Source organism: Eutrigla gurnardus, assembly GCF_963514095.1.
Source record: "Eutrigla gurnardus genome assembly, chromosome: 22".
NCBI lineage: Eukaryota > Metazoa > Chordata > Actinopteri > Perciformes > Triglidae > Eutrigla > Eutrigla gurnardus.
Window position 1 is genome coordinate 11,172,497 of NC_139933.1, and position 14,460 is coordinate 11,186,956.

Below are 14,460 nucleotides of genomic sequence, written 5' to 3' on the forward strand. Positions count from 1 at the left end.
TTTTTTTTTTTTAACGTAGCTCCTTTTAGAAAATGTACAGCGTGTAACGTCAATTGCGCAGCACGCGGCACATCGTCACGTAACCAACATCAAAGAAGAAAAATACACAGCGAGTGTGGCTGTTGTTGGCAGTAGGCTACCCTACACGGTTGCAAAGTTACATTGATTCTAGCAGTAGCGAGTAAAGCGGAAGATCGAAGACAGAAGGAAAGAGTGAGACAGACAGAGAGAGAGAGAGACAGACAGAGAGAGAGAGAGAGAGAAAGTAAGTTGCTAAAATGTGTCGCTACATGACCACCAGTGTTAAAAACCCTCTGAGCCCAATCATTTTATTGTATCTATAAACCGCAACCTCCGTGCCATCTTTCCTCTAGTATTGTGTGTGTGTGTGTGTGTGTGTGTGTAGGCCTATGTGTGTGAGTCTGTGTTCTTTTCAAATTTTAGTTAGGTTTATAATTTAAAAAGATGTGTTTTGCCCATTGTTGCAGGAGATTTCATTTTTGAACAAAGTGTCTTATGTAAAAAACAGTTATGCTTTGGGCATAGCAACCATGTTTAGTGTTTAAGCATTAGGCAAAAATCTGTAAATAAATTGTGCAAATTATATTTGCGTTGTGGCATTTTTTGTTAAATATTACTATACAAAAATATAAAAATCTGTAAATGAAGACACAAAAGGCAAAGTTACAACACCAATAATCCCATCTACAGTAATACACAGGACTGTTTGAATAGGATTTAAGTGCATATTCTCCTCTCAAAGTGCACCAGATTCATGCATTCCAATGTAAAGGGTACAAAAAAATTCCGGCCGGGGGGGCATGCCCCCGGACCCCCCTAGAGGGTTCGGGGACCACACCACCGCTGCTGAAAAAAATCCTGTGGGAAACACTGAAGTATTTATTCTTGACATGACAACAGGTTATGATACTCCATTTAATTCAAACAGAATACACAATATGTGTGGAAACAAAAAAGGATACACTATGTAATTCATAAAAGGTTCATACAGAATACACAATATGTGATGAAACAAAAAAACACACAAAAAAACAAAAAAAAGATACACCATGTAATTCATAAGAGGTTAATAAAGAATACACAATATGTGATGAAACAAAAAAACACACACACAACAACAAACACAACAACATAATTCCCTCAGCAACCCTGAGTATTCCTTTAAAATTCCTCTGTGTCTGAAAGATTTCTTACAAACTGAGCAGCTGAAAGGTTTCTCTCCTGTATTTGTTTTCATGTGACTCCTCAGACTTGAGCTAGCATTGAAACATTTATCACACTCTGAGCAGCTGAAAGGTTTCTCTCCAGTGTGAATTCTCATGTGTGTCTTTAAACGTACACTCAGTGGAAAAGATTTCTGACAAACTGAGCAGCTGAATGGTTTCTCTCCAGTGTGAGTTCTCATGTGTACGTTTAAACTTCCACTTTCTGTAAAAGATTTCTGACAAACTGAGCAGCTGAAAGGTTTCTCTCCTGTGTGAGTTCTCATGTGTCTCTTCATATAATTATGGTCAAATGTTTTCCCACATTCGGAGCATCTGAATTGTTTCTCACCAGGACTACATCTAGAATCACGGTCAGGGACTTCATCATCAGTCCAAGCCCTGACTGAGGTTCTCTGGTTTCCTGCCAAGCATCACTGTCATCAGCCTCAGATGAGTCTTCAGTCATGTCATCAATGTCAGAAGAGTCTTCAGTCATGTCACCAGTATCTGGTTGTGGTTCCGGTCCTCCACAGTCCTCTTCATCAGCTTCTGTATTCATGTGAGTTGAGCTGCTGGCTGCAGCTGAAGCCAGCCCTGAGAACTGAGGCTTCTCTTCATCATCTTCATCTTCTTTCTTCACAGGGACAAGAGTGACGGGGAACTTTATATCAGCCTCCTCCAGTCCTTGAAGCTGCTCTCCCTCCTGACTGATCCAGACTTCCTCCTGTTCCTCTTTGATGTGTGGGGGCTCTGGGTCCTCCTGGTCCAGACTGGAGCCCCAGTCCTGCTGCTCAAAGGGAACCTCCTTTTTTACACGCCATCAGCTGCTGGACGTCTGCAGGAAAACAGTAACAACACACAGAAATGTTAGTAAAACATAACAGAACACTTAGGGCCCTAGTTTCGTGGCGCAGCGCAGGGTGGCAGAGCCGTTGCAATGCAAGTTGGACCAGTCAGTTTGGCAGTTTGGTGGATCGCCTGCACCAATATGGGTGTGGCTGTGCAGCAGGGGGAGGCGTCACAGATTCAGCTTGGGGCAGCGGAAGTTTCGTGGCAAAAAGCCTTGCCGAGACTTTGCCGGTCTTCTCTTAGCGTAAGGCGAATTACAGCTGGCGGAGTGGCAGTTTGGCTGGCTTATGTAATATGACATACAGTTCTAAGCACAAGAGTGTACATTTAATGTTCTGAGATTCCGAATATGACTTAATTTATCTAAATATATAAATAAATAGAATAATAAATAAGGAACTATAAGTGAAAAACTCTGGTAAGCACTGAAAGTTGTGTCTTTGTTTACTCATTATGCTGTTTTATGTCAAATTTTAATCTGAAAAGTAACTATTAAATCTATAAAATGAATGTAGTGAGCCAAGGTTCCGGCCACCCTCTTTATTGGTTTGCTCTTAATCAGGCTGGATCAGATGTAGCTGAGAGGGAGAGAACATAAGACATCATTAATTAAATGTTATTCATGTAGGCTATCATAAGAATATTATGTAGTGAAGTGGAAGTTTAACAATTTTGCTCTAATAAATGAATATGTATTTTCTCTTTTTAATTCTCTCTTTTTGTCTCTCTTTCTCTAAATCCTCATTACAGATGGATGGATCAAAGAAGCGGGTGAAAAGTACAGTATGGCAGTATCTCACACAGCCAACCCCAGGAAAAGCAGTGCAATACCTCATGTTATTATGTTAATTATGTGTTCATGTTATTTCACAAAGAGTTAAGGCCATTTTTTCAGTGTCAAAATTTTGATTTTTACTGCAAATAAATATCGGTTCTACATATCGGCTATCGGTTTCACTTGGTTATTAATAATCTGTATCGGTATCGGCCCTGAAAAATCCATATCAGTCGATCCCTAGTGCGCACACGTCACCAAGACCTCACAGGCAGGTTTCCACCGTTCCAGGCACATTTAAATGCAATAAATAATCACAACAAACACTATTTAATGCAACTAATTTAATAAAAAAAATAAAAGATTTGGCAAACGTGTCTGCTAGAGACTGGACAAACAATTAAAGTTATTATTACAATTATTATTGCTCACAGCTACTCAATATATGGGAAATTGGGGAAAAGTGGATTTCATACGGCGCTACTAGTTTCTTAATGCATGATGAGAAGTTTAACAGTCAATAGCTGTGTCTCAATTCCGGGTCTGCAGCCTTCGGAGGACCCACTTGGAATGGTAACGCCATTGAATGAGTGCAACATCATTGTTTATGAAATGAAACTGAGAAATGTCATACTTGCTTGAAAAAAGAAATTCAAAAAAGCGCTCAGGCTTTTTCACCAGAGTGGTTGTGAGCTGGTTTGATCTTTGCGCTAGCTTCCCCCAGAGTGAATTGAGAAGGAGCTTGGCAATCTGCCTCTTTGCAGGGTTGGAGACTATTTTCTGAGGATCAAGCTCAACACCCTGTTTCTCTTTATAATCTTGGATGTATGCAGATTTATCAGGGTTGTCTACAATGTGGGGTGGGTAGCCTGAGGCCTCCTGCTTCTGTTTAAGGAATGTGTAGATGTAATCTTTAAACAGTTTGTCAGATGTCTCTTTAAAGTGCCACACATTTCCCCCAGAATATAACCTTTTCTCAATGCTTCATTTAGCTCGACTGATACCCAGACCCCTCGAAGTGCCCTGTCTTTGTCATCATGTCTGCATGCAGAAGTCTGATTGTTTATGTTTGCACATGATCGACACAGTGTGAAAATCAGTTTCCCTTTGTTATTTCTTATAGGCAGCACAGGGAAAAACAGTTTACGTGGAGGGTAAACTTTAGCATGTATCAATCCAAAGTAAATTTCAACGTTATCAAAATCATTTCTAATGATCTGAGGGTGAGACAATGGGAAGAAGAAGCCTCCAGACAGTACATAAGGGTATAAAGAGCAATAATCTACATAGTGAATGCGCTCATCACCCCCTGCAACATGGCGTAGTCGGAAAGCTGAAGTACGTCCCCCATATAAGGCTTCTCTAGGCTCTAGTGGGATGGGGTATTGAAAAGTCTCTAAGAAAGATTTAACACCCTGATCAGTTTTCTTCAGCAGATTCCATTCATGCTCCCACATTACCACAACAGACTGCACGTTAAAGTCTTGTTTTAAACGCTCTATTCTCCTCATGGTGTCTGAGTAAAGCTGGTTAAAACAGACCCCGGCGAGAGGAGAAATGTCGTGAGGGTTGAAACAAGAATCGCAGCCGTGCCACACACATTCCATATATTCAAATGCGTATTTAACACCGTTCATCTCTGCAAATCCATCCACTGAAAAGCGACCAAATTTAACCTCTCCCTCATTCAAAGCATGCCTTATTGAAATGTTGCGTTTGTAGGCCTCCCATTCCAGCCATTGTATAGAATCGTGAGAAAAGGCCTTGCTGCTTGATTTGTAATTATCAGGACAGGGAATTGCAATTGTGTTAGGTTCTAAGAAATTGGTTTGAAAAACTGATAGGGCTGCTGAAGCAATGGTCACACTATCAAATGGATCGCATCCTGTTGTCTCAATGAATTCATCACGGAAGCTGGTCGCTCCTTCTGCAAGGATTTGAACATCATTTTTACAGTAAGCTTCAAGTTCAGCCCTGCAGTCAAATTCCTGATCTTTCACCGTGTGATACCAGTTGAAGAAATCTTCTCTCTGTTTAGAAGTCATCTGATCAACTCCATACATCTCTGGGGGAGGATATCTACCTTTATAGTTGATTTTTGAATAATCTGTGAATTTGTGAGGGAAATAACCCTTTTTTAATTCTGTTTTACAATTCAAAGATTTGCTGAAATCTCTCAGTGGGATGGGAATGAAAGAGAATGAGTCAATAAATTTAAGTTGAAAGTCGTTATCAATGATCAGAATTATTTTACTTCCCTGTGCTATGATATGTGGTGTCAAGCCTTGAGCCACATAAGCATTCAAAATAATGTGATGATCAAAACCTTTCCCGTAGTGTGATATGAAAGTTGTGTGTTTATGTTTATTCTGCCGGTAATGGAGGAGGAAATTTACAGCGCAGGAAGGGCCCTCCCAGACACGTTCCTCCCCTTTGTGTGATCGAGCTGCTACAAACACTGGAAGATGAGTTCCTCCAGTTTGACTGGTCTCAAAATCAAAAAACACCATTTTTTTCCTTGTCATTTTCTCTTGTGACCATTGTATCCAGACTCAGACCTACCCTGGTGTGGATGTCACAACCTGCAACCCTGGCCTCCATCATTGTCAAGTCCGGATTTGTCAGTAAGACAAGATTAACGGCAAAACATGTCTGATTGTGGGTGGGGAGTACAAATAGATGCTTAGCTTTTTTTTTCATAATTTCACTTGCAAAACATGTTTCAACTCGCCTCTTACCACCCCCGCGGGGTGGTCTCACCAAATTAACAATAAGCTCGAGAGAGCCATCGGTGAAAACAGAGAAGTTACTCTGAACTAGACGGTCTAAAAGCTGTTGAAATTCAGACACTGAACCAGATCCATAGCGCTGAGTCATTGAAACATCGCTTTGTGATCGGTCGGCTCGCAGTGTTACCTGAATAACATCATTTGGTTGGAGGTTGGCTCTCTGGATGAGAGATGAAATTCTGTCCTCAAAACCGTTTGTAACATTCTGATAAAATTCATGAAAATTGGGAATAGTGGCTGGAGGAGGAAAGCGAAGGGAAAGTACGTATTTCCTGGTTGTTAAATCTCCCTCGATCAATAATCTCCATGTCATCCCCAACATTGCTGGCACTGTTTGGTAGAGGGTTAGCTGTAGTTGTATCAGGCCCCATGTCCTCCACTCCTCCCCTGCTAGGACCCTCCCCCTGCTGTTGAATACCTTCCAGGGCATTACAACATTCTATGTCGGATGGACTCCATGGCTCCGCCACACTCTCCCCCCTCCCATCTCCCTCCTCTACAGCTGAGAGGCGCTCACAACACAGTCTGTCTGACGAACTCCATGCTTCAGCTTCATTCATTTCATTAAGATCTAGACCCCCCTGAAATGGGTTTGGTGAAGGTTGTCTATATGAGGTTACAATGGAGAGTAGTTCATCTTGAGAAGGTAAAAAAACGTCAGTATCTCTCTCTGATGCAAGCTGAGGGGTATTAGGGCTGGCTGGAGGGGTTATAGTAGAGAGGCCTACTGCTTCACTATTCAAGTCAGAGATAAGCTCCAGAAGATGTGTAGGGATTTCAATGAGACGTTGTGATTCTGCCATTTTTTTTTGTTTGATTGATTTCTGGATCGTCCACCCTATTGTCGGCTGTATCTCACACGCCTGCGTCTTGAGCTCTGACGGAGCTGCCAAAAGATGGTATTAAGCACCTCTTGTTTTAAAGAGTGTATCTGGCGTTCGTGCCCTCTAAATGCCTGTTCAACAATTAGCATTACAGTGTTAAAAGTTACTGTTTCAATTTCAGTCAGGAAGGTTCTTCCAGCAGAGTTTTCTTCTTCTTCTTCTTCTTCTAACACAGGCCTACCTCCATCGGCCATGGAAACGTAGTCTTCCTCCTCCCCGCTTTCTCCCTCGCTCGATGAATGATGTGTCTCAATGTTTTGCTCAGCTGTCTCCACCTCCAGTTCCACAGCATATGGCGGGGGTTCTTCTCCCTCCAACGATGAATCGCTCTCACGGTGTGATGGGGCGACTACTGCAACCCCTATAATGGAGAGTAGGGTTAAGGGTTATTATATTCACCATATTGAATATGGTTTTCCCCTTGCTTTTTTCAGGGAAGCAGGGATAGTGTCTTGAGCATAAACGGCTGGATGGAGGCCCACCTTTAGTCACAGGCATTGGAAATTCAGACATCACCTCCACCTACTCTTCACCAGATATCTCCTGGCTAGAAAGAAAATAAAAAAAATGTAATCATCTTAACACTAACCAATTTAGCCACTAAGCAATGTCCTCTCTAAAATAAAGTAAATAATACTTACTCACAGCAGACGCAGCAGCAGGCTGCAGACGCACGCCATCAGTCGAGCTTTGCTTGCAGAAAATTGTTATACACGCCGTCAAGATCCGTATTTATACCTTCAAAAGGCACGACATCGTTGCAGTACAATCCTCATATACATACTCATGATGCCATAGCTTTTTCCAGACCCCTACTCTGCATTTCTGTAATGACACTATACTTTTTTTATTATTCAGACACAACGTCATTCAATTCAATACCGCTTTGTTAGTGCTAATTACTTGTGTAATCAAAGGATGGCGTAATTTCTTTTTTATTGTATATATTGCCGCTCATGCCGCCCCTCCACGAATGCCCCCCTGGGCCGCTGCCCATACTGCCCGTATGAGAAACCGCCACACATACTATTGTATGTGAACGTTACTATGGCATTTCGAACACAGTGTAATCATTTGAGTCGATCGAATTTCACATATTACTACTACGTACTACGTACTCAAATTTACGTCACAATTTTAGTACGAGTAGAACGTTAGTATGGCATTTCGAACGCAGCCTCTGTTTGTACTCATTTCGGTCGATCGAATTTTATGTATTGACAATATGGGGGGTTTAGCTCAGGAGGTAGCGCGTTGGACTGGCAACCACAAGATTACCGGTTCGATCCCAGCTCCTCCTAGCTACGTTCCTCGTGTCCTTGAGCAAGACACCTCACCCTAATTGCTCCCGACGAGCTGGATGTCGCGCTGACGAGCTGACTCCGCCGTTACGGTAAAGCGCCAATGAGATAAAAGCGCTATATAAGCGCTTTTGTTACCATTTACTCTACATTAAATTCTACTCTATGTTTAAATAATGCAGTGTTTCTTTTAAAAGAAACAATCACTTATTGTTTACTGTGTTAAATGCGATAATACAGATAATGCGATAATACAGATAACCACCGATGTTTAACATCTCATACTACATTTTTTTTCTTTTTTAACTTTATTGACATCTCGTCCTCATCATTCTCTCACGTAACCGAATCGATTACGTTAGCGGTTCTAGCTCCCGTTTAATGGAAATTACTTATCAAAATATTAAGCATGATTATTATTACAGTTAATTAAATATTTCTAAATGTTTTTTAAGTCAAATTTAAACTGTCAAATGTTTTCTACAGTTTCTTATATATGCGCGCTCCCACGCTTTCCCTCTTTCTTCCTCTTACCTGAGTAGCTGCTTTCATTCGCCATCGATCGCGACTATTAAGCAGCTTTTATCGATCATTAATCGTTCATAGATCGTATTATACCTCTGACCACGGAACACCAGCACCTTCACCACGGAGACGACGCAGGCAATCGGCCCGTCGGAGGAGCTACATTATTCACATGCACATGGAATTTGGATTTCCCTCTGAAGTAAGTACTATGACTTATCTGGTTTAAATACGTTCCTTTATTATTTGATTATCAATAGATGTGCATATGCATGCATAAACAAATGTAGGCTACATGTAGGCTAATATAAGTGGTTTTAATAATACCATGTAAGAGTTTGGTGTGATAAAAATAAACAAGTAGAAGCAAGTGGGATATTAGTGAATAATTTATGAGACAAATAATCCAAGTTATATATACAGGTTGCAATACGTGTATGATAAGAAGAAATAAGTAGTTTATCACTAAATGAATAGGAAAGCATTCAGAATAAATGTAATATGTGATGTTTTCTGTTACAGGTTGGTGCCTATGGAGGACTAAACATGACTTAAGTATAAATAAATAAATAAATAAATGAATGAATAAATAAATGTATAAATAAATACAGGAATAAATAAATAAATGCATAAATGAATAAATAAATGTATAAATAAATACAGGAATAAATAAATAAATAAATGCTGAAATGAATAAATAAATGTATAAATAAATACAGGAATAAATAAATAAATGCTGAAATGAATAAATAAATGTATAAATAAATACAGGAATAAATAAATAAATGCTGAAATGAATAAATAAATAAATAAATGTATAAATAAATAAAAGAATGAATAACAGAATAAATAAATAAATGTTTTATATTTATTTCTACATTTCTGTTCAGCTACATTTATTTATTTCTGTATTTCTGTGTCCATATGTTAATGAAGTAGGAGGTCCTAACCTCAGTCAACAGCATGATTGGTTACAGGAGCTTGCTCGATTCGGGCCTACTACTTCTGCCTTACTAGCGGAGCTGATTCCTGTACAGGAATGTTGCTGGCTACTAGCCCGCCCGCTTAGCTAACCGTTAGCTGCAGTTGTTGACATTTGTTATTGATGTAGCTCTGGTTTAGTAATGGCATTATTTGTACGAGCGATTGCGAATGAATTACGATCATTAGCGAACGATTTAGAGAACCATGCAACCAACGACTATGTTCAGTTTCGTCTGGATAGATTGATGGATGACTTGGCTCAGCTCAACGCCGATATGGATGTGGAAATGGAGCTAACAGTGTTAGACGGTCTTGAAGAAGTCGCCCGCCAACTTTACACCCTGTCGGAGTCAGAAGAAGGGACCCTTGGACGTCCGTCGTACAATATACCCCCCACTTTAACCGAAGCACACCTACTGCGGGGGCACACTGCTGGGGAAATAGCACAGGTGTTCGGAGTGTGCGAGAGAACAATTCGTCGGAGGATGGCACAGTACGGAATAGGGTCATTTTTACTCCTAACGCTACATTGTCTGTTTGTCTGGTTTCCCGTGTCTCGTCTTTTAAAGGTGGCAATATATGTGTGCAAATTCACAGAGATATTTAACTAGCTAGTGTTTATTGATGGTAACGTTGCTCACCTTATCTCCAAATACCACTGGGAAATATACTGTGTTTATCTTATATAGTCTAACGTTAGGTGCACATTTGAGTCCAAGCTTTTAGTATAAATTGTTCATGATATCATAGAACATTTATACAATAATAATATGTCTCCTTGCACTGCTTTAAGTTTTGCACTGAGTTTAAGTTAACTAAAAATTAACTAACGTTACTGATATTAACTTACATTAATATGCACTGGGAATAGGTCTAACAATACTTGATTATATAGGCCTATATGCTTTGGTTTTCAACGACAGATGGACTGGTGACTAACATGCTTATATTACTGACAAACTCAGTGTAGGAGCCAACATTGGTTTGGCCTGTATTATTAATTGTTTATCCTGCACACGCTCTTTGGTTCCTATCATGACAAGTGTTGTGCCAAGTCGCTACACTTAGTGTACACTATCATATGTACTCCTTACAGGTAGTGGATTTGTGCTGCTGCATTTGTTGATACTGTACATGGGTGCCATTAATTAACATCTTCAGTTTGTCAGATGATCTGTAACCCTATTTCTGGAGTAAAAAGAGTCAGAGTCAGATGTGACATTTCAGCACAATTGCATTAGTTTGACACATGATAGTGTTGCATATATAAACTCATACAATACGAAAGATTTTAACTTAAATTATAAATAAAATGTATAATCTTCTACAGGACACAGCAGCTGAGTTTAGACTAAACAGGAATGAGGTTTGTTTTAGGTGACACCGATTTAAAATAATCGTCGTTTTGTTTTTACTTTGAGATGGGTGACATTTCTTTGTTGCCTCTTGTGACCTTTTTTCTTGTTATTTTTGATGATCAGAGTCCACAATCTATTAACTCTGTTGTGAAAAAAATAGTAAGCTTGAATATAGGAGGAGAGTCTATAGGTTATATCAATAACAGCGCTTTATTAGCACAAATATCAGGAAAACATATTCCGGCAGTTAAACGTGCACGGACCTAGTAGTGAACTCAACATAGGGTTGAATTTACTCAAAAGGCGCTTACATCAGAGTGCGCAGCTTATTTCATGAGACTCGACATGAGTCTGATTGGCTCAGTCAATAGATGCAGGCGGAGCGTAATTTTAGCATGCCGCGGCCTGGTTGGAGCGCTGGGTATCTCCACCCACACTGGCTCATACGGTCCATCCCTCCGGGTGCTGTCTTCTATGTATGTGTATGTATGTTGTCGAGATGCACATATATCATATACTCCCCCCCTGTGCGGATTCCGCTAAGGAATGTGTCCTATGTATATTGTTTGGCCCCTACCCCAGCTGCTCTCTCGCCTGTGCCTGTGGGTGTGTATGTGTGTGTAGTAATTTAAAACATGTGTGATTAGCTTATGTATTTACATTTTTCTCCACAAATCCCCCTTTTCACACCAACTAGGTGTGAACATTTTGTTTAAAGGTACTCTTCTCCTTCCTCGTCTTCCATGTTCAGGCTCCCATCCTCAAGTTCCTCATTAGCTAGTAGGGGCATCATATTTTGGTGGGTCTTTTTCTTTAGTCAGTGCAGTTTGCACTAACCTGGAAACCATGGTTCTCAGACATGGAATGCAGCAGCACCCACAGGTGACTAGTATGGCCAGGAAGATGGCTATTGAGGCTGCTAAAGATATTATTACCGCTTTCCATTTTCCAAACACTAGTTCCATCCATTTGGTGAACGAGTCATCGACCCCTGATGCTTCGTGCATTTCTTTGGAGAGTGCTCTTAGGTTTTCTAATGCTCGAGTGACTGAGCCATCTGGGGCCGTGTTATTGGGGATTATGGTACAGCAAAGTTTTCCAAACATGGCACAGACACCCCCTTTTTCAGCTAGGAGCATGTCTAGCGCCATTCTATTTTGCATAGTGATGATCGATGTGGGTGCGAGCTGCTCCGCCAGCCCTTCTACTGCATCCCTAGTGGCATTAGCGAGGCGCAAAAGATTATAGTGGATATAGTTAATGCGGTCTACGTTTTTATTGGGGAGTATCCAGAGAAAGATCGATTCGAACCCTGCCCCTACTTGATTGGCCAATTTATACTCGTCTGGCACGCCTCGAGGGATACCTATGGCGTCCACGTATGTGGTCCCTCCAAATGGGTCTTGCAAGCTTGTGTCCCTTTTAGCAAGTATATGTCTTCTTCTTCGCCGGACGAGGGCGTTAGGTCCTGAGGGTTTTTTTATCACTCGACTGCCTATTAACGTAAGGGGCATCCCTAGTCTGACCATGGCGCAGGTGCCTATGGTGGTGTCGGCCTCTACTCGAGAATAGAGACGCAACCCTCCACAATAGTAAAACAGTCCCGCTCGGGCCCATGGTCCTATCACATCCCCAGATGTTGTCCTATTACACCAGTCTGAGGGTATGTTTCCTACATTGACTTTTGGTTTGCTGCTGGCGAAGTTGAAACACTGATACCTGGGATCTTTTCCTTTTATGGCGGTAAAATAGCCGGCCCTAGTTTTATTATCAATGGGTGGGAAGACTGATGCCAGGGATTGGCATCCTGAGGGTGTGGCTTTTCTGGTTAAGTTCATCATACATTCATAACCTACTTTGTCTTTGTCTGGATATAAGGGGGCAGGTTCGACGAACATGGCAGGACGCGCAGCCGCGCATGCTACACATCCCGTCATGTTCTGGCGCTTAGCATTATCCGTAATCCACCTTAACCAAATGTTACTTTCTCCGAAGCCTGTAGCCATTTTTACGACGTCTAAAGGAGTTAATTCTGTGTAATCCTGGGTCATCACTATCGGACTGGTAGTGGGCGGCTTTAGGGCAGTGGAATTAGCTGTGGTCGTATTCGTTGCACTACCTTTACTAGTGGGGGCGTATTTGGGCGGGTATATGTTTACTTGTATTCCTCGTATCTGGTCTTTTCCGGTGACGTCTACTCCTAATGCGATCCATATGCGATTTTTTCCCGTGGAGCTTGCCTTAATGTTATTGATAGAGAGAGTGAGCGGATTGCCGGTTGGACTGAAATCTCTTTGGAACGAAATGTGGTCCCAAAACTCGCTGTGTGTGTGTCTGGTAAAACCGGACCAGGTCCCAGTGTACTTTGTTACTAAATACCACGCGGCACAAAATGGCTGTGAATCCACCGAGAACCCAAACCCACGTTGGTAAGCATTCCCAGTGGCCTCGCAGCTCTCCACTATTTGTGGACTATGACACAGATAGACATCGTAGCCCCGCCAACTTGCTTGGGATTCCCCGCAGTCTATCACGGAGCACAGGTCGAATGTGAACATTGTGGTATCCCCGGCAGTATAATTTAAAACTATTTTAGCACCGCACGCGACTTCGGGGATCTGGAAAGTTTTCGTTTGTTCCCTTTTGGGACGGGTTAGGTAAATGTTGGTGGAATTGTCTCGCTCTTTGTTTATTAGTTCGAGTCCTAGTAGAAGGAGTATTACCGCCACCCCGGTTACACCCATGATCACGGTGCACATCGTTTTCCCCCATGGGAGATAGTCTGCATATCTCCACCTCCGTCTTTCCTCCGGTGCAACAGACGGATCTCCGGAGAGTCTCCTAAAACTCCTCGGAGTCGTCATTTTGGGCCAAATCTGTTCTCACTTCCTGGAGTGAGCGAGTAGGTGGTGATGCTGGGGCACAATGTGTCAGGTGGTGCCAGGGAGCTCCTGCTTTTCCCTTGACCTGGACCGAGTGTGAAGTAACCTCTAGGGCTGCAACGATTCATCGAGTTACTCGATTAACTCGATTATGAAAATTCCTCGAGGCAAAACATCTGCCTCGAAGCCTCGTTAAATTCCTATGACGCGCCTATGTGCAGGGATCCGATTGTTCCACACGGACCGTTGTTCAGGAAGCACACCAGCGCGTCATACACGGTCATTCATTCTGAATTTAGTTGGCGCGATGGCGGAAAGTCAGCCTCAGAATGTCCGCAAACGACAGAGAGTATCGGGGCTAAACAACGGTATCCTGCTTGCCCATGTGAGCGATTTATTTCTGACAACAAAACGAATGCGTAAAGTAGTAAAATGTGTGACTAGATGTCTCCTCGTCTCCGTGGTGCATTTATCCGTTTAGTTTATGTATATCGATCACTTCTCATCCGCCATCTTGCGAGTGACGTATAGAGTTACGTTTATTCATCGGACGCTCGTATTGGCTCCCGTAGCAGCTTTTACAGCCAATCGGAAAGCCTGATTTACGCTTGGCTGTGAGTTGTTGTGTTTGCCCAAACGGACGGAGGAGTTCAGAGCAGAGAAAAGAACGGTCAAACAGTTACTGTAGTGATAGAGAAAGCTAAATACATAAATGGCACAGAAGAAGAACACTATATGCACACATATTTAGGGCAGGGAGAGGAAAGGGCCATTGCTGGCAAAACAAAACGTAAATTAAATGTTATCCATGTTTTATCCAAGTTGATTTAACTGTATTGTTGTTAAATTCTCACTGGCACTTAATAAATGGGCTTAGTTTCGGAGCC